This window comes from Salmo salar, chromosome ssa20 (genome assembly GCF_905237065.1).
Source record: "Salmo salar chromosome ssa20, Ssal_v3.1, whole genome shotgun sequence".
Lineage (NCBI taxonomy): Eukaryota > Metazoa > Chordata > Actinopteri > Salmoniformes > Salmonidae > Salmo > Salmo salar.
In genome coordinates this window covers 87771281-87793780 of record NC_059461.1, presented here as the reverse complement: position 1 = coordinate 87793780, position 22500 = coordinate 87771281, and the positions used below count along the sequence as shown (strand labels likewise).

Genomic DNA, 22500 nt, shown 5'->3' with positions numbered 1-22500 from the left:
ATAAAGACTTGGCTGGTCTGTAAGGAGAGATATTACTAAGATGTTAATAAAGACTTGGCTGGTCTGTAAGGAGAGATATTACTATAAACTTTCATAAAGACTTGGCTGGTCTGTAAGGAGAGATATTACTAAGATGTTAATAAAGACTTGGCTGGTCTGTAAGGAGAGATATTACTAAGATCTTAATATAGACTTGGGTGGTCTGTAAGGAGAGATATTACTAAGATGTTAATAAAGACTTGGCTGGTCTGTAAGGAGAGATATTACTAAGATCTTAATAAAGACTTGGCTGGTCTGTAAGGAGAGATATTACTAAGATGTTAATAAAGACTTGGCTGGTCTGTAAGGACAGATATTACTAAGATCTTAATAAAGACTTGGCTGGTCTGTAAGGAGAGATATTACTAAGATGTTAATAAAGACTTGGCTGGTCTGTAAGGACAGATATTACTAAGATCTTAATAAAGACTTGGCTGGTCTGTAAGGAGAGATATTACTAAGATCTTAATAAAGACTTGGCTGGTCTGTAAGGAGAGATATTACTAAGATGTTAATAAAGACTTGGCTGGTCTGTAAGGAGAGATATTACTAAGATCTTAATAAAGACTTGGGTGGTCTGTAAGGAGAGATATTACTAAGATGTTAATAAAGACTTGGCTGGTCTGTAAGGAGAGATATTACTAAGATGTTAATAAAGACTTGGCTGGTCTGTAAGGAGAGATATTACTATAAACTTTAATAAAGACTTGGCTGGTCTGTAAGGAGAGATATTACTAAGATGTTAATAAAGACTTGGCTGGTCTGTAAGGAGAGATATTACTAAGATCTTAATAAAGACTTGGGTGGTCTGTAAGGAGAGATATTACTAAGATGTTAATAAAGACTTGGCTGGTCTGTAAGGAGAGATATTACTAAGATGTTAATAAAGACTTGGCTGGTCTGTAAGGAGAGATATTACTAAGATCTTTATAAAGACTTGGCTGGTCTGTAAGGAGAGATATTACTAAGATCTTAATAAAGACTTGGCTGGTCTGTAAGGAGAGATATTACTATAAACTTTCATAAAGACTTGGCTAGTCTGTAAGGAGAGATATTACTAAGATCTTAATAAAGACTTGGCTGGTCTGTAAGGAGAGATATTACTATAAACTTTCACAAAGACTTGTCTGGTCTACAGAATCTTAGAGTAGACATAGTTACACTTGTTTGTCTGAGTGTGTGTGTGTGTGTGTGTGTGTGTGTGTGTGTGTGTGTGTGTGTGTGTGTGTGTGTGTGTGTGTGTGTGTGTGTGTGTGTGTGTGTGTGTGTGTGTGTGTGTGTGTGTGTGTGTGTGTGTGTGTGTGTGTGTGTGTGTGTGTGTGCGTGCGTGCGTGCGTGCAGTGGTAATGTGTAGCATACAATGTGTTATTTTGGGGTCACACACTCATAGTGGGGTCTCATTCAGCCCACAGGGCTCTCTGTAATTCACTGTCTATTTTTGATCTGGCACAGACACACACACTCCCACTACACCGAGAGAAAGAGAGAGAGAGAGACAGAGAGAGAGAGAGAGAGAGATAGAGGAGAAAGAGAGAGAGAGAGACAGAAGGAGAAAGAGAGAGAGATGGAGAGAGATCGAAGGAGAGAGCGAGAAAGAGAGAGAGAGAGAGAGAGAGAGAGAGAGAGAGAGAGAGAGAGAGAGAGAGAGAGAGAGAGAGAGAGAGAGAAACAGAGTAAAGGTGGCTACAAGTTTCACTTGACGTGCATGCATGTGGAAGGGCAGAGTCAGGTATCTTGGGGCAGCGTGCAATTTTGTCCACATCGTCATTGCGTTCCACCCAGAGAGGAAGTCCGCCTTGTGTAGTGTATATCCACTAGGGGGCGCAAGAGTAGCTTACCAAGCAAGAGGGGCTGAGGCACTCATTTTGGCTCTTAGCTAGTGACGAAATTTGAACAACGGGATCCGGTGTCATTTATCGTTTTTGTTTCCAAATTCTTGCTAGCTAAAAACGTCTGGCTAGTCTGGTGTTCTATGCTTTTGGCGCTACTTTTTAGCCGCAGAAGCAGAAGCAAAAACGTCTCTCCATAAATTACAATTGCTGTAGATTTTTACTTAGAAAATGGTGTGTTCTTCCCGCTGAACACTACAAGAGGATACAAAGGAGAAAACACGTCTATTGTCCAACCTGTGTGAAGTATTTTCCAGGAAATAAACGTTCAATACTTTCGGATGTTAGTTGCAAAATTTCACAACTTGCATTCCAGCTGCGTTGTAATTATAATTGTTCTGCAGGATCCGAGCAAACTCGGACAGCGATTACTACAACTGCAAGGGATTTCTCTCAATGGTCCTGATGACAGTCTGAGATGTAAAGTGTCATTTCATTATGATCGACATGGACCCATATAGTCCTGATGACAGTCTGAGATGTAAAGTGTCATTTCATTATGATCGACATGGACCCATATAGTCCTGATGACAGCCACAAAGTCGTAAACCCTAACTATTTCTACAATTCTCTTCTTAAAATGTGGTTTAAAACCTAATCCTACCCTTAACGCAAATCTCGAAAAAAAAAAGCACAAAAAAGGAAGCTTACAGCTGGAACAGCAAGAACCAACAGCACATCCATCTCTTCCCTGTTTATACCTGAAGGGGTGTGGTGTAGACTGAAGGGGCGGGAGCTGAAGGGGTGTGGTGTAGACACAGGGGCGGGACCTGAAGGGGTGTGGTGTAGACTGAAGGGGCGGGACCTGAAGGAGTGTGGTGTAGACACAGGGACGGGACCTGAAGAGATGTGGTGGGGCCACAGGGGCGGGACCTGAAGGGGTGTGGTGTAGACTGAAGGGGCAGGACCTGAAGGAGTGTTGTTGACACAGGGGCGGGACCTGAAGAGATGTGCTCTAGACACAGGGATGGGACCTGAAGAGATGTGGTGTAGACACAGGGGCGGGACCTGAAGAGATGTGGTCTAGACACAGGGGCGGGACCTGAAGAGATGTGGTCTAGACACAGGGACGAGACCTGAAGAGATGTGGTCTAGACACAGGCACGGGACCTGAAGAGATGTGGTCTAGACACAGGGACGGGACCTGAAGAGATGTGGTGTAGACACAGGGACGAGACCTGAAGAGATGTGGTCTAGACACAGGGACGGGACCTGAAGAGATGTGGTCTAGACACAGGGACGGGACCTGAAGAGATGTGGTCTAGACACAGGGACGGGACCTGAAGAGATGTGGTGTTGACACAGGGACGGGACCTGAAGAGATGTGGTCTAGACACAGGGACGGGACCTGAAGAGATGTGGTGGGGACACAGGGACAAGACCTGAAGAGATGTGGTGTAGACACAGGGACGAGACCTGAAGAGATGTGGTGTTGACATCTCTAGCTGTAGCTGACTGTTTTTAATGGGGATGGCTTAATAATGTTTCTTCGATTGACACACCTTTGAGTCAATAGACTTTATGTAGGGCAGTGGGAGGAGCAAGACAGCAGGAGTGTGAGAAAGAGGGATATTCATAGACACAACAATACTGTAAAGGTATACAGACCCTCAGAAAACCCTACTGTGAATATTAGTAATGTATATACACTCTCATAAAGTCATACATTCAAAGATATAAACACTGTCACACACACATAAAGACATGCTCATAAATCATTTTCCAGGAGACAGTGAGAGACTGGGTCAGCTGGGGATGCCTCCAAGCACGGTTTCACATTACCTGGCAGCCCCTCTTAATAATGACACACACGCACACACAGACACACACAGACACACACAGACACGCGGACACGCAGACACGCAGACACGCAGACACAAGACCGAACTTCACTCCTTAGTTTTTTTCAGTTAGTGTACAGGGCTCTGTTCTCTGTTCTGTTTCCTATCAGATTGGCTGGCCAGTGTGTTATTCAGGGAAACAGTTGTAGCAGAGTAGTCTAGATGTCAGATCGAGGCCAAGGCAGTCTGGTGTTTGGAAAGGTTACAATGAGACGGTGTGTGTGTGTGTGTGTGTGTGTGTGTGTGTGTGTGTCTATGTGTGTGTGTTTGTGTTTCTATGTGTGTGTGTGTGTGTGTGTGTGTCTATGTGTGTGTGTGTTTTTGTGTGTGTGTGTGTGTGTGTCTATGTGTGTGTGTGTTTTTGTGTGTGTGTGTGTGTGTGTCTATGTGTGTGTGTGTGTTTGTGTGTGTGTTTGTCTATGTGTGTGTGTGTTTGTGTGTGTCTATGTGTGTGTGTGTGTGTGTGTGTGTGTGTGTGTGTGTGTGTGTGTGTGTGTGTGTGTGTGTGTGTGTGTGTGTGTCTATGTGTGTGTGTTTGTGTGCGCTCACAATGCCAAAGCCATGCAGGGTCAGAGCTATGAATTTCCAGTAAGTGTACAAACCCACATACACACACATGCACATGCACGTACACATACATACACATTCACATATACACATACATACACATAAACATACACACTCACGTACGTACATACATTTATACATACACATCCAGGCCTATGCCTTCTTCCCAAAGCTAAGTCTGTTGTATGCACCCGTTCCATGTCCTTTTGACACAATGATATATTTCCTTGGATGAATTCAGAAGTAAGAGGGACAGTGAGAGAGGGTGGAGTTACAATAGTAACATATGTGTTCTCTCTCTATCTCTCTTCAATATCAGATTTTCCACATTCCTGTTTACACAATGTTGCTTAATTTAGCTTTGGATGCAAGACAGAGGAAGGTACAGACGGGCTGAGATTGATGAAGGGAGAGGAGTGGGTACAGATGGGCTGAGAGATGAAGGGAGGGAAGTGGGTACAGATGGGCTGAGAGATGAAGGGAGGGAAGTGGGTACAGATGGGCTGAGAGATGAAGGGAGAGGAGTGGGTACAGATGGGCTGAGAGATGAAGGGAGGGAAGTGGGTACAGTTGGGCTGAGAGATGAAGGGAGGGAAGTGGGTACAGATGGGCTGAGAGATGAAGGGAGGGAAGTGGGTACAGATGGGCTGAGAGATGAAGGGAGAGGAGTGGGTACAGATGGGCTGAGAGATGAAGGGAGAGGAGTGGGTACAGATGGGCTGAGAGATGAAGGGAGAGGAGTGGGTACAGATGGGCTGAGAGAGATGAAGGGAAGGAAATGGGTACAGACGGGCTGAGAGATGAAGGGAGGGAAGTGGGTACAGACGGGCTTAGAGAGATGAAGAGAGAAAAGCAGGTACAGACGGGCTGAGAGAGATGAAGGATGGGAAGAGGGTACAGAAGGGCTGAAAGAGATGAAGGGAGGGAAGAGGGTACAGACGGGCTGAGAGAGATGAAGGATGGGAAGAGGGTACAGACGGGCTGAGAGAGATGAAGGGAGGGAAGAGGGTACAGACGGGCTGAGAGAGATGAAGGATGGGAAGAGGGTACAGACGGGCTGAGAGAGATGAAGGGAGGGAAGAGGGTACAGACGGGCTGAGAGAGATGAAGGATGGGAAGAGGGTACAGACGGGCTGAGAGAGATGAAGGGAGGGAAGAGGGTACAGACGGGCTGAGAGAGATGAAGGGAGGGAAGAGGGTACAGACGGGCTGAGAGAGATGAAGGATGGGAAGAGGGTACAGACGGGCTGAGAGAGATGAAGAGAGAAAAGCAGGTACAGACGGGCTGAGAGAGATGAAGGATGGGAAGAGGGTACAGACGGGCTGAGAGAGATGAAGGATGGGAAGAGGGTACAGACGGGCTGAGAGAGATGAAGGATGGGAAGAGGGTACAGACAGGCTGAGAGAGATGAAGGGAGGGAAGAGGGTACAGACGGGCTGAGAGAGATGAAGGATGGGAAGAGGGTACAGACGGGCTGAGAGAGATGAAGGGAGGGAAGAGGGGTACAGACGGGCTGAGAGAGATGAAGGGAGGGAAGAGGGTACAGACGGGCTGAGAGAGATGAAGGATGGGAAGAGGGTACAGACGGGCTGAGAGAGATGAAGAGAGAAAAGCAGGTACAGACGGGCTGAGAGAGATGAAGGATGGGAAGAGGGTACAGACGGGCTGAGGGAGATGAAGGGAGGGAAGAGGGTACAGACGGGCTGAGAGAGATGAAGGATGGGAAGAGGGTACAGACGGGCTGAGGGAGATGAAGGGAGGGAAGAGGGTACAGACGGGCTGAGAGAGATGAAGGATGGGAAGAGGGTACAGACGGGCTGAGGGAGATGAAGGGAGGGAAGAGGGTACAGACGGGCTGAGAGAGATGAAGGATGGGAAGAGGGTACAGACGGGCTGAGGGAGATGAAGGGAGGGAAGAGGGTACAGACGGGCTGAGAGAGATGAAGGATGGGAAGAGGGTACAGACGGGCTGAGGGAGATGAAGGGAGGGAAGAGGGTACAGACGGGCTGAGAGAGATGAAGGATGGGAAGAGGGTACAGACGGGCTGAGAGAGATGAAGGGAGGGAAGAGGGTACAGACGGGCTGAGAGAGATGAAGGGAGGGAAGAGGGTACAGACGGGCTGAGAGAGATGAAGGGAGGGAAGAGGGTAAAGACGGGCTGAGAGAATTGTAGCGAAGGAAGCAGGTACACGGCGGGACTCTCCAGGATGATTTGTCTTCTCACCGTCATCTCTGCTTAGATAAATGCAAGAAAGAGAGAGAGAACAGTGGATTTGGGGTTTAACAAAAACTCCCTCCCTCCTGCTTTCTCTACCTCTACTCCTGTCTGTCCATCTCCACCTCTACCCCTGTCTGTCCATCTCCACCTCTACCCCTGTCTGTCCATCTCCACCTCTACCCCTGTCTATCCATCTATACCTCTACCCCGTCTGTCCATCTCCATCTCTACCCCTGTCTGTCCATCTCCACCTCTACCCCTGTCTGTCCATCTCCACCTCTACCCCTGTCTATCCATCTATACCTCTACCCCTGTCTATCCATCTCCACGTCTACCCCTGTGTGTCCATCTATACCTCTACCCCTGTCTATCCATCTATACCTCTACCCCTGTCTATCCATCTCTACCTCTACCCCTGTCTATCCATCTCTACCTCTACCCCTGTCTGTCCATCTCCATCTCTACCCCTGTCTGTCCATCTCTACCTCTACCCCTGTCTGTCCATCTCCACCCCTGTCTGTCCATCTCCACCTCTACCCCTGTCTGTCCATCACCATCTCTACCCCTGTATGTCCATCTCTACCTCTACCCCTGTCTGTCATTCTCCATCTCTACCCCTGTCTAGCCATCTCTACCTCTACCCCTGTCTATCCATCTATATCTCTACCCCTGTCTGTCCATCTCCACCTCTACCCCTGTCTATCCATCTCCACCTCTACCCTTGTCTATCCATCTCCACCTCTACCCCTGTCTGTCCATCTCTGCCTCTACCCCTGTCTGTCCATCTCCATCTCTACCCCTGTCTGTCCATCTCCACCTCTACCCCTGTCTGTCCATCTCTACCTCTACCCCTGTCTATCCATCTATACCTCTACCCCTGTCTATCCATCTCCACCTCTACCCCTGTCTGTCCATCTCTACCTCTACCCCTGTCTATCCATCTATACCTCTACCCCTGTCTATCCATCTCCACCTCTACCCCTGTCTATCTATCTCTACCTCTACCCCTGTCTATCCATCTATACCTCTACCCCTGTCTATCCATCTCTACCTCTACCCCTGTCTATCCATCTCTACCTCTACCCCTGTCTATCCATCTCTACCTCTACCCCTGTCTGTCCATCTCCATCTCTACCCCTGTCTGTCCATCTATACCTCTACCCCTGTCTGTCCATCTCTACCTCTACCCCTGTCTGTCCATCTCCACCCCTGTCTGTCCATCTCCACCTCTACCCCTGTCTGTCCATCACCATCTCTACCCCTGTCTGTCCATCTCTACCTCTACCCCTGTCTGTCCATCTCCATCTCTACCCCTGTCTATCCATCTCTTCCCCTGTCTGTCCATCTCCACCTCTACCCCTGTCTGTCCATCTATACCTCTACCCCTGTCTACCCATCTCTTCCCCTGTCTGTCCATCTCCACCTCTACCCCTGTCTGTCCATCTACACCTCTACCCCTGTCTACCCATCTATACCTCTACCCCTGTCTGTCCATCTATATCTCTACCCCTGTCTGTCCATCTCCACCTCTACCCCTGTCTATCCATCTCCACCTCTACCCCTGTCTATCCATCTCCACCTCTACCCCTGTCTATCCATCTCTACCTCTACCCCTGTCTGTCCAGCTCCATCTCTACCCCTGTCTGTCCATCTCTACCTCTACCCCTGTCTGTCCATCTCCATCTCTACCCCTGTCTGTCCATCTCCATCTCTACCCCTGTCTGTCCATCTCTACCTCTACCACTGTCTGTCCATCTCCATCTCTACCCCTGTCTGTCCATCTCCATCTCTACCCCTGTCTATCCATCTCTACCTCTACCCCTGTCTGTCCATCTATACCTCTACCCCTGTCTATCCATCTCTACCTCTACCCCTGTCTATCCATCTCTACCTCTACCCCTGTCTATCCATCTCTACCTCTACCCCTGTCTATCCATCTATACATCTACTCCTGTCTATCCATCTCCACCTCTACCCCTGTCTATCCATCTCTACCTCTACCCCTGTCTATCCATCTATACCTCTACCCCTGTCTATCCATCTCTACCTCTACCCCTGTCTATCCATCTCTACCTCTATCCCTGTCTATCCATCTATACCTCTACCCCTGTCTGTCCATCTCCATCTCTACCCCTGTCTGTCCATCTATACCTCTACCCCTGTCTGTCCATCTCTACCTCTACCCCGGTCTGTCCATCTCCACCCCTGTCTGTCCATCTCCACCTCTACCCCTGTCTGTCCATCACCATCTCTACCCCTGTCTGTCCATCTCTACCTCTACCCCTGTCTGTCCATCTCCATCTCTACCCCTGTCTATCCATCTCTACCTCTACCCCTGTCTATCCATCTCTACCCCTGTCTGTCCATCTCTACCTCTACCCCTGTCTGTCCATCTCTACCTCTACCCCTGTCTGTCCATCTCTACCTCTACCCCTGTCTGTCCATCTCCATCTCTACCCCTGTCTATCCATCTCTACCTCTACCCCTGTCTATCCATATCCACCCCTGTCTGTCCATCTCTACCTCTACCCCTGTCTGTCCATCTCCATCTCTACCCCTGTCTGTCCATCTCCACCTCTACCCCTGTCTGTCCATCTCCACCTCTACCCCTGTCTATCCATCTCTACCTCTACCCCTGTCTGTCCATCTATACCTCTACCCCTGTCTATCCATCTCTACCTCTACCCCTGTCTATCCATCTCTACCTCTACCCCTGTCTATCCATCTATACATCTACTCCTGTCTATCCATCTCCACCTCTACCCCTGTCTATCCATCTCTACCTCTACCCCTGTCTATCCATCTCCACCTCTACCCCTGTCTGTCCATCTCTACCTCTACCCCTGTCTATCCATCTATACCTCTACCCCTGTCTATCCATCTATACCTCTACCCCTGTCTGTCCATCTCTACCTCTACCCCGGTCTGTCCATCTCCACCCCTGTCTGTCCATCTCCACCTCTACCCCTGTCTGTCCATCACCATCTCTACCCCTGTCTGTCCATCTCTACCTCTACCCCTGTCTGTCCATCTCCATCTCTACCCCTGTCTATCCATCTCTACCTCTACCCCTGTCTATCCATCTCTACCCCTGTCTGTCCATCTCTACCTCTACCCCTGTCTGTCCATCTCCACCTCTACCCCTGTCTGTCCATCTATACCTCTACCCCTGTCTACCCATCTCTTCCCCTGTCTGTCCATCTCCACCTCTACCCCTGTCTGTCCATCTACACCTCTACCCCTGTCTACCCATCTATACCTCTACCCCTGTCTGTCCATCTATATCTCTACCCCTGTCTGTCCATCTCCACCTCTACCCCTGTCTATCCATCTCCACCTCTACCCCTGTCTATCCATCTCCACCTCTACCCCTGTCTATCCATCTCTACCTCTACCCCTGTCTGTCCAGCTCCATCTCTACCCCTGTCTGTCCATCTCTACCTCTACCCCTGTCTGTCCATCTCCATCTCTACCCCTGTCTGTCCATCTCCATCTCTACCCCTGTCTGTCCATCTCTACCTCTACCACTGTCTGTCCATCTCCATCTCTACCCCTGTCTGTCCATCTCCATCTCTACCCCTGTCTATCCATCTCTACCTCTACCCCTGTCTGTCCATCTATACCTCTAACCCTGTCTATCCATCTCTACCTCTACCCCTGTCTATCCATCTCTACCTCTACCCCTGTCTATCCATCTCTACCTCTACCCCTGTCTATCCATCTATACATCTACTCCTGTCTATCCATCTCCACCTCTACCCCTGTCTATCCATCTCTACCTCTACCCCTGTCTATCCATCTATACCTCTACCCCTGTCTATCCATCTATACCTCTACCCCTGTCTATCCATCTCTACCTCTACCCCTGTCTATCCATCTCTACCTCTATCCCTGTCTATCCATCTATACCTCTACCCCTGTCTGTCCATCTCCATCTCTACCCCTGTCTGTCCATCTATACCTCTACCCCTGTCTGTCCATCTCTACCTCTACCCCGGTCTGTCCATCTCCACCCCTGTCTGTCCATCTCCACCTCTACCCCTGTCTGTCAATCACCATCTCTACCCCTGTCTGATCATCTCTACCTCTACCCCTGTCTGTCCATCTCCATCTCTACCCCTGTCTATCCATCTCTACCTCTACCCCTGTCTATCCATCTCTACCCCTGTCTGTCCATCTCTACCTCTACCCTGTCTGTCCATCTCCACCTCTACCCCTGTCTGTCCATCTCTACCTCTACCCCTGTCTGTCCATCTCCATCTCTACCCCTGTCTATCCATCTCTACCTCTACCCCTGTCTATCCATCTCCACCCCTGTCTGTCCATCTCTACCTCTACCCCTGTCTGTCCATCTCCATCTCTACCCCTGTCTGTCCATCTCCACCTCTACCCCTGTCTGTCCATCTCCACCTCTACCCCTGTCTATCCATCTCTACCTCTACCCCTGTCTGTCCATCTATACCTCTACCCCTGTCTATCCATCTCTACCTCTACCCCTGTCTATCCATCTCTACCTCTACCCCTGTCTATCCATCTATACATCTACTCCTGTCTATCCATCTCCACCTCTACCCCTGTCTATCCATCTCTACCTCTACCCCTGTCTATCCATCTATACCTCTACCCCTGTCTATCCATCTCTACCTCTACCCCTGTCTATCCATCTCTACCTCTATCCCTGTCTATCCATCTATACCTCTACCCCTGTCTGTCCATCTCCATCTCTACCCCTGTCTGTCCATCTATACCTCTACCCCTGTCTGTCCATCTCTACCTCTACCCCGGTCTGTCCATCTCCACCCCTGTCTGTCCATCTCCACCTCTACCCCTGTCTGTCCATCACCATCTCTACCCCTGTCTGTCCATCTCTACCTCTACCCCTGTCTGTCCATCTCCATCTCTACCCCTGTCTATCCATCTCTACCTCTACCCCTGTCTATCCATCTCTACCCCTGTCTGTCCATCTCTACCTCTACCCCTGTCTGTCCATCTCCACCTCTACCCCTGTCTGTCCATCTCTACCTCTACCCCTGTCTGTCCATCTCCATCTCTACCCCTGTCTATCCATCTCTAACTCTACCCCTGTCTATCCATCTCTACCCCTGTCTGTCCATCTCTACCTCTACCCCTGTCTGTCCATCTCCATCTCTACCCCTGTCTGTCCATCTCCACCTCTACCCCTGTCTGTCCATCTCCACCTCTACCCCTGTCTATCCATCTCTACCTCTACCCCTGTCTGTCCATCTATACCTCTACCCCTGTCTGTCCATCTCCACCTCTACCCCTGTCTATCCTTCTCTACCTCTACCCCTGTCTGTCCATCTATACCTCTACCCCGTCTGTCCATCTCTACCTCTACCCCTGTCTATCCATCTATACCTCTACCCCTGTCTATCCATCTCCACCTTTACCCCTGTCTGTCCATCTCTACCTCTACCCCTGTCTATCCATCTATACCTCTACCCCTGTCTATCCATCTATACCTCTACCCCTGTCTATCCATCTCTACCTCTACCCCTGTCTATCCATCTCTACCTCTACCCCTGTCTATCCATCTATACCTCTACCCCTGTCTATCCATCTCCACCTCTACCCCTGTCTATCCATCTCTACCTCTACCCCTGTCTGTCCATCACCATCTCTACCCCTGTCTGTCCATCTCTACCTCTACCCCTGTCTGTCCATCTCCATCTCTACCCCTGTCTATCCATCTCTACCTCTACCCCTGTCTATCCATCTCTACCCCTGTCTGTCCATCTCTACCTCTACCCCTGTCTGTCCATCTCCACCTCTACCCCTGTCTGTCCATCTACACCTCTACCCCTGTCTGTCCATCTATATCTCTACCCCTGTCTGTCCATCTCCACCTCTACCCCTGTCTGTCCATCTCCACCTCTACCCCTGTCTATCCATCTCCACCTCTACCCTTGTCTATCCATCTCCACCTCTACCCCTGTCTGTCCATCTCTACCTCTACCCCTGTCTGTCCATCTCCACCTCTACCCCTGTCTGTCCATTTCCACCTCTACCCCTGTGTATCCATCTCTACCTCTACCCCTGTCTGTCCATCTCTACCTCTACCCCTGTCTATCCATCTATACCTCTACCCCTGTCTATCCATCTATACCTCTACCCCTGTCTATCCATCTATACCTCTACCCCTGTCTATCCATCTCCACCTCTACCCCTGTCTATCCATCTCTACCTCTACCCCTGTCTATCCATCTATACCTCTACCCCTGTCTATCCATCTCTACCTCTACCCCTGTCTATCCATCTCTACCTCTACCCCTGTCTATCCATCTCTACCTCTACCCCTGTCTGTCCATCTCCATCTCTACCCCTGTCTGTCCATCTATACCTCTACGCCTGTCTGTCCATCTCTACCTCTACCCCTGTCTGTCCATCTCCACCCCTGTCTGTCCATCTCCACCTCTACCCCTGTCTGTCCATCACCATCTCTACCCCTGTCTGTCCATCTCTACCTCTACCCCTGTCTGTCCATCTCCATCTCTACCCTTGTCTATCCATCTCTACCTCTACCCCTGTCTATCCATCTCTACCCCTGTCTGTCCATCTCTACCTCTACCCCTGTCTGTCCATCTCCACCTCTACCCCTGTCTGTCCATCTACACCTCTACCCCTGTCTACCCATCTATACCTCTACCCCTGTCTGTCCATCTATATCTCTACCCCTGTCTGTCCATCTCCACCTCTACCCCTGTCTATCCATCTCCACCTCTACCCCTGTCTATCCATCTCTACCTCTACCCCTGTCTATCCATCTATACCTCTACCCCTGTCTATCCATCTCTACCTCTATCCCCTGTCTATCCATCTATACCTCTACCCCTGTCTGTCCATCTCTACCTCTACCCCTGTCTGTCCATCTATACCTCTACCCCTGTCTGTCCATCTCTACCTCTACCCCGGTCTGTCCATCTCCACCCCTGTCTGTCCATCTCTACCTCTACCCCTGTCTATCCATCTATACCTCTACCCCTGTCTATCCATCTCCACCTCTACCCCTGTCTATCCATCTCTACCTCTACCCCTGTCTATCCATCTATACCTCTACCCCTGTCTATCCATCTCTACCTCTACCCCTGTCTATCCATCTCTACCTCTACCCCTGTCTATCCATCTCTACCTCTACCCCTGTCTGTCCATCTCCATCTCTACCCCTGTCTGTCCATCTATACCTCTACCCCTGTCTGTCCATCTCTACCTCTACCCCTGTCTGTCCATCTCCACCCCTGTCTGTCCATCTCCACCTCTACCCCTGTCTGTCCATCACCATCTCTACCCCTGTCTGTCCATCTCTACCTCTACCCCTGTCTGTCCATCTCCATCTCTACCCCTGTCTATCCATCTCTTCCCCTGTCTGTCCATCTCCACCTCTACCCCTGTCTGTCCATCTATACCTCTACCCGTGTCTACCCATCTACACCTCTACCCCTGTCTACCCATCTATACCTCTACCCCTGTCTGTCCATCTATATCTCTACCCCTGTCTGTCCATCTCCACCTCTACCCCTGTCTATCCATCTCCACCTCTACCCCTGTCTATCCATCTCCACCTCTACCCTTGTCTATCCATCTCCACCTCTACCCCTGTCTGTCCATCTCTACGTCTACCCCTGTCTGTCCATCTCCATCTCTACCCCTGTCTGTCCATCTCCACCTCTACCCCTGTCTGTCCATCTCCACCTCTACCCCTGTCTATCCATCTCTACCTCTACCCCTGTCTGTCCAGCTCCATCTCTACCCCTGTCTGTCCATCTCTACCTCTACCCCTGTCTGTCCATCTCCATCTCTACCCCTGTCTGTCCATCTCCATCTCTACCCCTGTCTGTCCATCTCTACCTCTACCACTGTCTGTCCATCTCCATCTCTACCCCTGTCTGTCCATCTCCATCTCTACCCCTGTCTATCCATCTCTACCTCTACCCCTGTCTGTCCATCTATACCTCTACCCCTGTCTATCCATCTCTACCTCTACCCCTGTCTATCCATCTCTACCTCTACCCCTGTCTATCCATCTCTACCTCTACCCCTGTCTATCCATCTATACATCTACTCCTGTCTATCCATCTCCACCTCTACCCCTGTCTATCCATCTCTACCTCTACCCCTGTCTATCCATCTATACCTCTACCCCTGTCTATCCATCTCTACCTCTACCCCTGTCTATCCATCTCTACCTCTATCCCTGTCTATCCATCTATACCTCTACCCCTGTCTGTCCATCTCCATCTCTACCCCTGTCTGTCCATCTATACCTCTACCCCTGTCTGTCCATCTCTACCTCTACCCCGGTCTGTCCATCTCCACCTCTACCCCTGTCTGTCCATCTCTACCTCTACCCCTGTCTATCCATCTATACCTCTACCCCTGTCTATCCATCTCCACCTCTACCCCTGTCTGTCCATCTCTACCTCTACCCCTGTCTATCCATCTATACCTCTACCCCTGTCTATCCATCTCCACCTCTACCCCTGTCTATCTATCTCTACCTCTACCCCTGTCTATCCATCTATACCTCTACCCCTGTCTATCCATCTCTACCTCTACCCCTGTCTATCCATCTCTACCTCTACCCCTGTCTATCCATCTCTACCTCTACCCCTGTCTGTCCATCTCCATCTCTACCCCTGTCTGTCCATCTATACCTCTACCCCTGTCTGTCCATCTCTACCTCTACCCCTGTCTGTCCATCTCCACCCCTGTCTGTCCATCTCCACCTCTACCCCTGTCTGTCCATCACCATCTCTACCCCTGTCTTTCCATCTCTACCTCTACCCCTGTCTGTCCATCTCCATCTCTACCCCTGTCTATCCATCTCTTCCCCTGTCTGTCCATCTCCACCTCTACCCCTGTCTGTCCATCTATACCTCTACCCCTGTCTACCCATCTCTTCCCCTGTCTGTCCATCTCCACCTCTACCCCTGTCTGTCCATCTACACCTCTAACCCTGTCTACCCATCTATACCTCTACCCCTGTCTGTCCATCTATATCTCTACCCCTGTCTGTCCATCTCCACCTCTACCCCTGTCTATCCATCTCCACCTCTACCCCTGTCTATCCATCTCCACCTCTACCCCTGTCTATCCATCTCTACCTCTACCCCTGTCTGTCCAGCTCCATCTCTACCCCTGTCTGTCCATCTCTACCTCTACCCCTGTCTGTCCATCTCCATCTCTACCCCTGTCTGTCCATCTCCATCTCTACCCCTGTCTGTCCATCTCTACCTCTACCACTGTCTGTCCATCTCCATCTCTACCCCTGTCTGTCCATCTCCATCTCTACCCCTGTCTATCCATCTCTACCTCTACCCCTGTCTGTCCATCTATACCTCTACCCCTGTCTATCCATCTCTACCTCTACCCCTGTCTATCCATCTCTACCTCTACCCCTGTCTATCCATCTCTACCTCTACCCCTGTCTATCCATCTATACATCTACTCCTGTCTATCCATCTCCACCTCTACCCCTGTCTATCCATCTCTACCTCTACCCCTGTCTATCCATCTATACCTCTACCCCTGTCTATCCATCTCTACCTCTACCCCTGTCTATCCATCTCTACCTCTATCCCTGTCTATCCATCTATACCTCTACCCCTGTCTGTCCATCTCCATCTCTACCCCTGTCTGTCCATCTATACCTCTACCCCTGTCTGTCCATCTCTACCTCTACCCCGGTCTGTCCATCTCCACCCCTGTCTGTCCATCTCCACCTCTACCCCTGTCTGTCCATCACCATCTCTACCCCTGTCTGTCCATCTCTACCTCTACCCCTGTCTGTCCATCTCCATCTCTACCCCTGTCTATCCATCTCTACCTCTACCCCTGTCTATCCATCTCTACCCCTGTCTGTCCATCTCTACCTCTACCCCTGTCTGTCCATCTCCACCTCTACCCCTGTCTGTCCATCTCTACCTCTACCCCTGTCTGTCCATCTCCATCTCTACCCCTGTCTATCCATCTCTACCTCTACCCCTGTCTATCCATCTCTACCCCTGTCTGTCCATCTCTACCTCTACCCCTGTCTGTCCATCTCCATCTCTACCCCTGTCTGTCCATCTCCACCTCTACCCCTGTCTGTCCATCTCCACCTCTACCCCTGTCTATCCATCTCTACCTCTACCCCTGTCTGTCCATCTATACCTCTACCCCTGTCTATCCATCTCTACCTCTACCCCTGTCTATCCATCTCTACCTCTACCCCTGTCTATCCATCTCTACCTCTACCCCTGTCTATCCATCTATACATCTACTCCTGTCTATCCATCTCCACCTCTACCCCTGTCTATCCATCTCTACCTCTACCCCTGTCTATCCATCTATACCTCTACCCCTGTCTATCCATCTCTACCTCTACCCCTGTCTATCCATCTCTACCTCTATCCCTGTCTATCCATCTATACCTCTACCCCTGTCTGTCCATCTCCATCTCTACCCCTGTCTGTCCATCTATACCTCTACCCCTGTCTGTCCATCTCTACCTCTACCCCGGTCTGTCCATCTCCACCCCTGTCTGTCCATCTCCACCTCTACCCCTGTCTGTCCATCACCATCTCTACCCCTGTCTGTCCATCTCTACCTCTACCCCTGTCTGTCCATCTCCATCTCTACCCCTGTCTATCCATCTCTACCTCTACCCCTGTCTATCCATCTCTACCCCTGTCTGTCCATCTCTACCTCTACCCCTGTCTGTCCATCTCCACCTCTACCCCTGTCTGTCCATCTCTACCTCTACCCCTGTCTGTCCATCTCCATCTCTACCCCTGTCTATCCATCTCTACCTCTACCCCTGTCTATCCATCTCTACCCCTGTCTGTCCATCTCTACCTCTACCCCTGTCTATCCATCTCCATCTCTACCCCTGTCTGTCCATCTCCACCTCTACCCCTGTCTGTCCATCTCCACCTCTACCCCTGTCTATCCATCTCTACCTCTACCCCTGTCTGTCCATCTATACCTCTACCCCTGTCTGTCCATCTCCACCTCTACCCCTGTCTATCCTTCTCTACCTCTACCCCTGTCTGTCCATCTATACCTCTACCCCCGTCTGTCCATCTCTACCTCTACCCCTGTCTATCCATCTGTACCTCTACCCCTGTCTATCCATCTCCACCTCTACCCCTGTCTGTCCATCTATACCTCTACCCCTGTCTATCCATCTATACCTCTACCCCTGTCTATCCATCTCCACCTCTACCCCTGTCTGTCCATCTCTACCTCTACCCCTGTCTATCCATCTATACCTCTACCCCTGTCTATCCATCTATACCTCTACCCCTGTCTATCCATCTCCACCTCTACCCCTGTCTATCCATCTCTACCTCTACCCCTGTCTATCCATCTATACCTCTACCCCTGTCTATCCATCTCTACCTCTACCCCTGTCTATCCATCACTACCTCTACCCCTGTCTGTCCATCACCATCTCTACCCCTGTCTGTCCATCACCATCTCTACCCCTGTCTGTCCATCTCTACCTCTACCCCTGTCTGTCCATCTCCATCTCTACCCCTGTCTATCCATCTCTACCTCTACCCCTGTCTATCCATCTCTACCCCTGTCTGTCCATCTCTACCTCTACCCCTGTCTGTCCATCTCCACCTCTACCCCTGTCTGTCCATCTACACCTCTACCCCTGTCTGTCCATCTATATCTCTACCCCTGTCTGTCCATCTCCACCTCTACCCCTGTCTATCCATCTCCACCTCTACCCCTGTCTATCCATCTCCACCTCTACCCTTGTCTATCCATCTCCACCTCTACCCCTGTCTGTCCATCTCTACCTCTACCCCTGTCTGTCCATCTCCACCTCTACCCCTGTCTGTCCATCTCCACCTCTACCCCTGTGTATCCATCTCTACCTCTACCCCTGTCTGTCCATCTCTACCTCTACCCCTGTCTATCCATCTATACCTCTACCCCTGTCTATCCATCTATACCTCTACCCCTGTCTATCCATCTCCACCTCTACCCCTGTCTATCCATCTCTACCTCTACCCCTGTCTATCCATCTATACCTCTACCCCTGTCTATCCATCTCTACCTCTACCCCTGTCTATCCATCTCTACCTCTACCCCTGTCTATCCATCTCTACCTCTACCCCTGTCTGTCCATCTCCATCTCTACCCCTGTCTGTCCATCTATACCTCTACGCCTGTCTGTCCATCTCTACCTCTACCCCTGTCTGTCCATCTCCACCCCTGTCTGTCCATCTCCACCTCTACCCCTGTCTGTCCATCACCATCTCTACCCCTGTCTGTCCATCTCTACCTCTACCCCTGTCTGTCCATCTCCATCTCTACCCCTGTCTATCCATCTCTACCTCTACCCCTGTCTATCCATCTCTACCCCTGTCTGTCCATCTCTACCTCTACCCCTGTCTGTCCATCTCCACCTCTACCCCTGTCTGTCCATCTACACCTCTACCCCTGTCTACCCATCTATACCTCTACCCCTGTCTGTCCATCTATATCTCTACCCCTGTCTGTCCATCTCCACCTCTACCCCTGTCTATCCATCTCCACCTCTACCCCTGTCTATCCATCTCCACCTCTACCCCTGTCTGTCCATCTCCATCTCTACCCCTGTCTGTCCATCTCCACCTCTACCCCTGTCTATCCATCTCCACCTCTACCCCTGTCTGTCCATCTCCACCTCTACCCCTGTCTATCCATCTCTACCTCTACCCCTGTCTGTCCAGCTCCATCTCTACCCCTGTCTGTCCATCTCTACCTCTACCCCTGTCTGTCCATCTCCATCTCTACCCCTGTCTGTCCATCTCCATCTCTACCCCTGTCTGTCCATCTCTACCTCTACCCCTGTCTGTCCATCTCCATCTCTACCCCTGTCTGTCCATCTCCATCTCTACCCCTGTCTATCCATCTCTACCTCTACCCCTGTCTGTCCATCTATACCTCTACCCCTGTCTATCCATCTCTACCTCTACCCCTGTCTATCCATCTCTACCTCTACCCCTGTCTATCCATCTATACCTCTACCCCTGTCTATCCATCTCCACCTCTACCCCTGTGTATCCATCTCTACCTCTACCCCTGTCTATCCATCTATACCTCTACCCCTGTCTATCCATCTCTACCTCTATCCCTGTCTATCCATCTATACCTCTACCCCTGTCTGTCCATCTCTACCTCTACCCCTGTCTGTCCATCTATACCTCTACCCCTGTCTGTCCATCTCTACCTCTACCCCGGTCTGTCCATCTCCACCCCTGTCTGTCCATCTCTACCTCTACCCCTGTCTATCCATCTATACCTCTACCCCTGTCTATCCATCTCCACCTCTACCCCTGTCTATCTATCTCTACCTCTACCCCTGTCTATCCATCTATACCTCTACCCCTGTCTATCCATCTCTACCTCTACCCCTGTCTATCCATCTCTACCTCTACCCCTGTCTATCCATCTCTACCTCTACCCCTGTCTGTCCATCTCCATCTCTACCCCTGTCTGTCCATCTATACCTCTACCCCTGTCTGTCCATCTCTACCTCTACCCCTGTCTGTCCATCTCCACCCCTGTCTGTCCATCTCCACCTCTACCCCTGTCTGTCCATCACCATCTCTACCCCTGTCTGTCCATCTCTACCTCTACCCCTGTCTGTCCATCTCCATCTCTACCCCTGTCTATCCATCTCTTCCCCTGTCTGTCCATCTCCACCTCTACCCCTGTCTGTCCATCTATACCTCTACCCCTGTCTACCCATCTACACCTCTACCCCTGTCTACCCATCTATACCTCTACCCCTGTCTGTCCATCTATATCTCTACCCCTGTCTGTCCATCTCCACCTCTACCCCTGTCTATCCATCTCCACCTCTACCCCTGTCTGTCCATCTCCACCTCTACCCTTGTCTATCCATCTCCACCTCTACCCCTGTCTATCCATCTCCACCTCTACCCCTGTCTGTCCATCTCTACGTCTACCCCTGTCTGTCCATCTCCATCTCTACCCCTGTCTGTCCATCTCCACCTCTACCCCTGTCTATCCATCTCTACCTCTACCCCTGTCTGTCCAGCTCCATCTCTACCCCTGTCTGTCCATCTCTACCTCTACCCCTGTCTGTCCATCTCCATCTCTACCCCTGTCTGTCCATCTCCATCTCTACCCCTGTCTGTCCATCTCTACCTCTACCACTGTCTGTCCATCTCCATCTCTACCCCTGTCTGTCCATCTCCATCTCTACCCCTGTCTATCCATCTCTACCTCTACCCCTGTCTGTCCATCTATACCTCTACCCCTGTCTATCCATCTCTACCTCTACCCCTGTCTATCCATCTCTACCTCTACCCCTGTCTATCCATCTCTACCTCTACCCCTGTCTATCCATCTATACATCTACTCCTGTCTATCCATCTCCACCTCTACCCCTGTCTATCCATCTATACCTCTACCCCTGTCTATCCATCTCTACCTCTACCCCTGTCTATCCATCTCTACCTCTACCCCTGTCTATCCATCTCTACCTCTACCCCTGTCTATCCATCTATACATTCTCTGCTCTACCCCTGTCTGTCCATCTCCATCTCTACCCCTGTCTGTCCATCTATACCTCTACCCCTGTCTGTCCATCTCTACCTCTACCCCGGTCTGTCCATCTCCACCCCTGTCTGTCCATCTCCACCTCTACCCCTGTCTGTCCATCACCATCTCTACCCCTGTCTGTCCATCTCTACCTCTACCCCTGTCTGTCCATCTCCATCTCTACCCCTGTCTATCCATCTCTACCTCTACCCCTGTCTATCCATCTCTACCTCTACCCCTGTCTATCCATCTCTACCCCTGTCTGTCCATCTCTACCTCTACCCCTGTCTGTCCATCTCCACCTCTACCCCTGTCTGTCCATCTCTACCTCTACCCCTGTCTGTCCATCTCCATCTCTACCCCTGTCTATCCATCTCTACCTCTACCCCTGTCTATCCATCTCTACCCCTGTCTGTCCATCTCTACCTCTACCCCTGTCTGTCCATCTCCATCTCTACCCCTGTCTGTCCATCTCCACCTCTACCCCTGTCTGTCCATCTCCACCTCTACCCCTGTCTATCCATCTCTACCTCTACCCCTGTCTGTCCATCTATACCTCTACCCCTGTCTGTCCATCTCCACCTCTACCCCTGTCTATCCTTCTCTACCTCTACCCCTGTCTGTCCATCTATACCTCTACCCCGTCTGTCCATCTCTACCTCTACCCCTGTCTATCCATCTGTACCTCTACCCCTGTCTATCCATCTCCACCTCTACCCCTGTCTGTCCATCTATACCTCTACCCCTGTCTATCCATCTATACCTCTACCCCTGTCTATCCATCTCCACCTCTACCCCTGTCTGTCCATCTCTACCTCTACCCCTGTCTATCCATCTATACCTCTACCCCTGTCTATCCATCTATACCTCTACCCCTGTCTATCCATCTCCACCTCTACCCCTGTCTATCCATCTCTACCTCTACCCCTGTCTATCCATCTATACCTCTACCCCTGTCTATCCATCTCTACCTCTACCCCTGTCTATCCATCTCTACCTCTACCCCTGTCTGTCCATCACCATCTCTACCCCTGTCTGTCCATCTCTACCTCTACCCCTGTCTGTCCATCTCCATCTCTACCCCTGTCTATCCATCTCTACCTCTACCCCTGTCTATCCATCTCTACCCCTGTCTGTCCATCTCTACCTCTACCCCTGTCTGTCCATCTCCACCTCTACCCCTGTCTGTCCATCTACACCTCTACCCCTGTCTGTCCATCTATATCTCTACCCCTGTCTGTCCATCTCCACCTCTACCCCTGTCTGTCCATCTCCACCTCTACCCCTGTCTGTCCATCTCCACCTCTACCCCTGTCTATCCATCTCTACCTCTACCCCTGTCTGTCCATCTCTACCTCTACCCCTGTCTATCCATC

At 50.6% G+C, this 22500-nt stretch overlaps 1 protein-coding gene across 6 annotated transcripts in view; it reads left to right on the top strand.

Annotated features, from left to right (window-relative positions):
* The window catches only part of LOC106581498 (muscleblind-like protein 1), a 167665-nt gene that overhangs the window by 45893 nt on the left and 99272 nt on the right, over positions 1-22500 (top strand). The window lies entirely within an intron of this gene.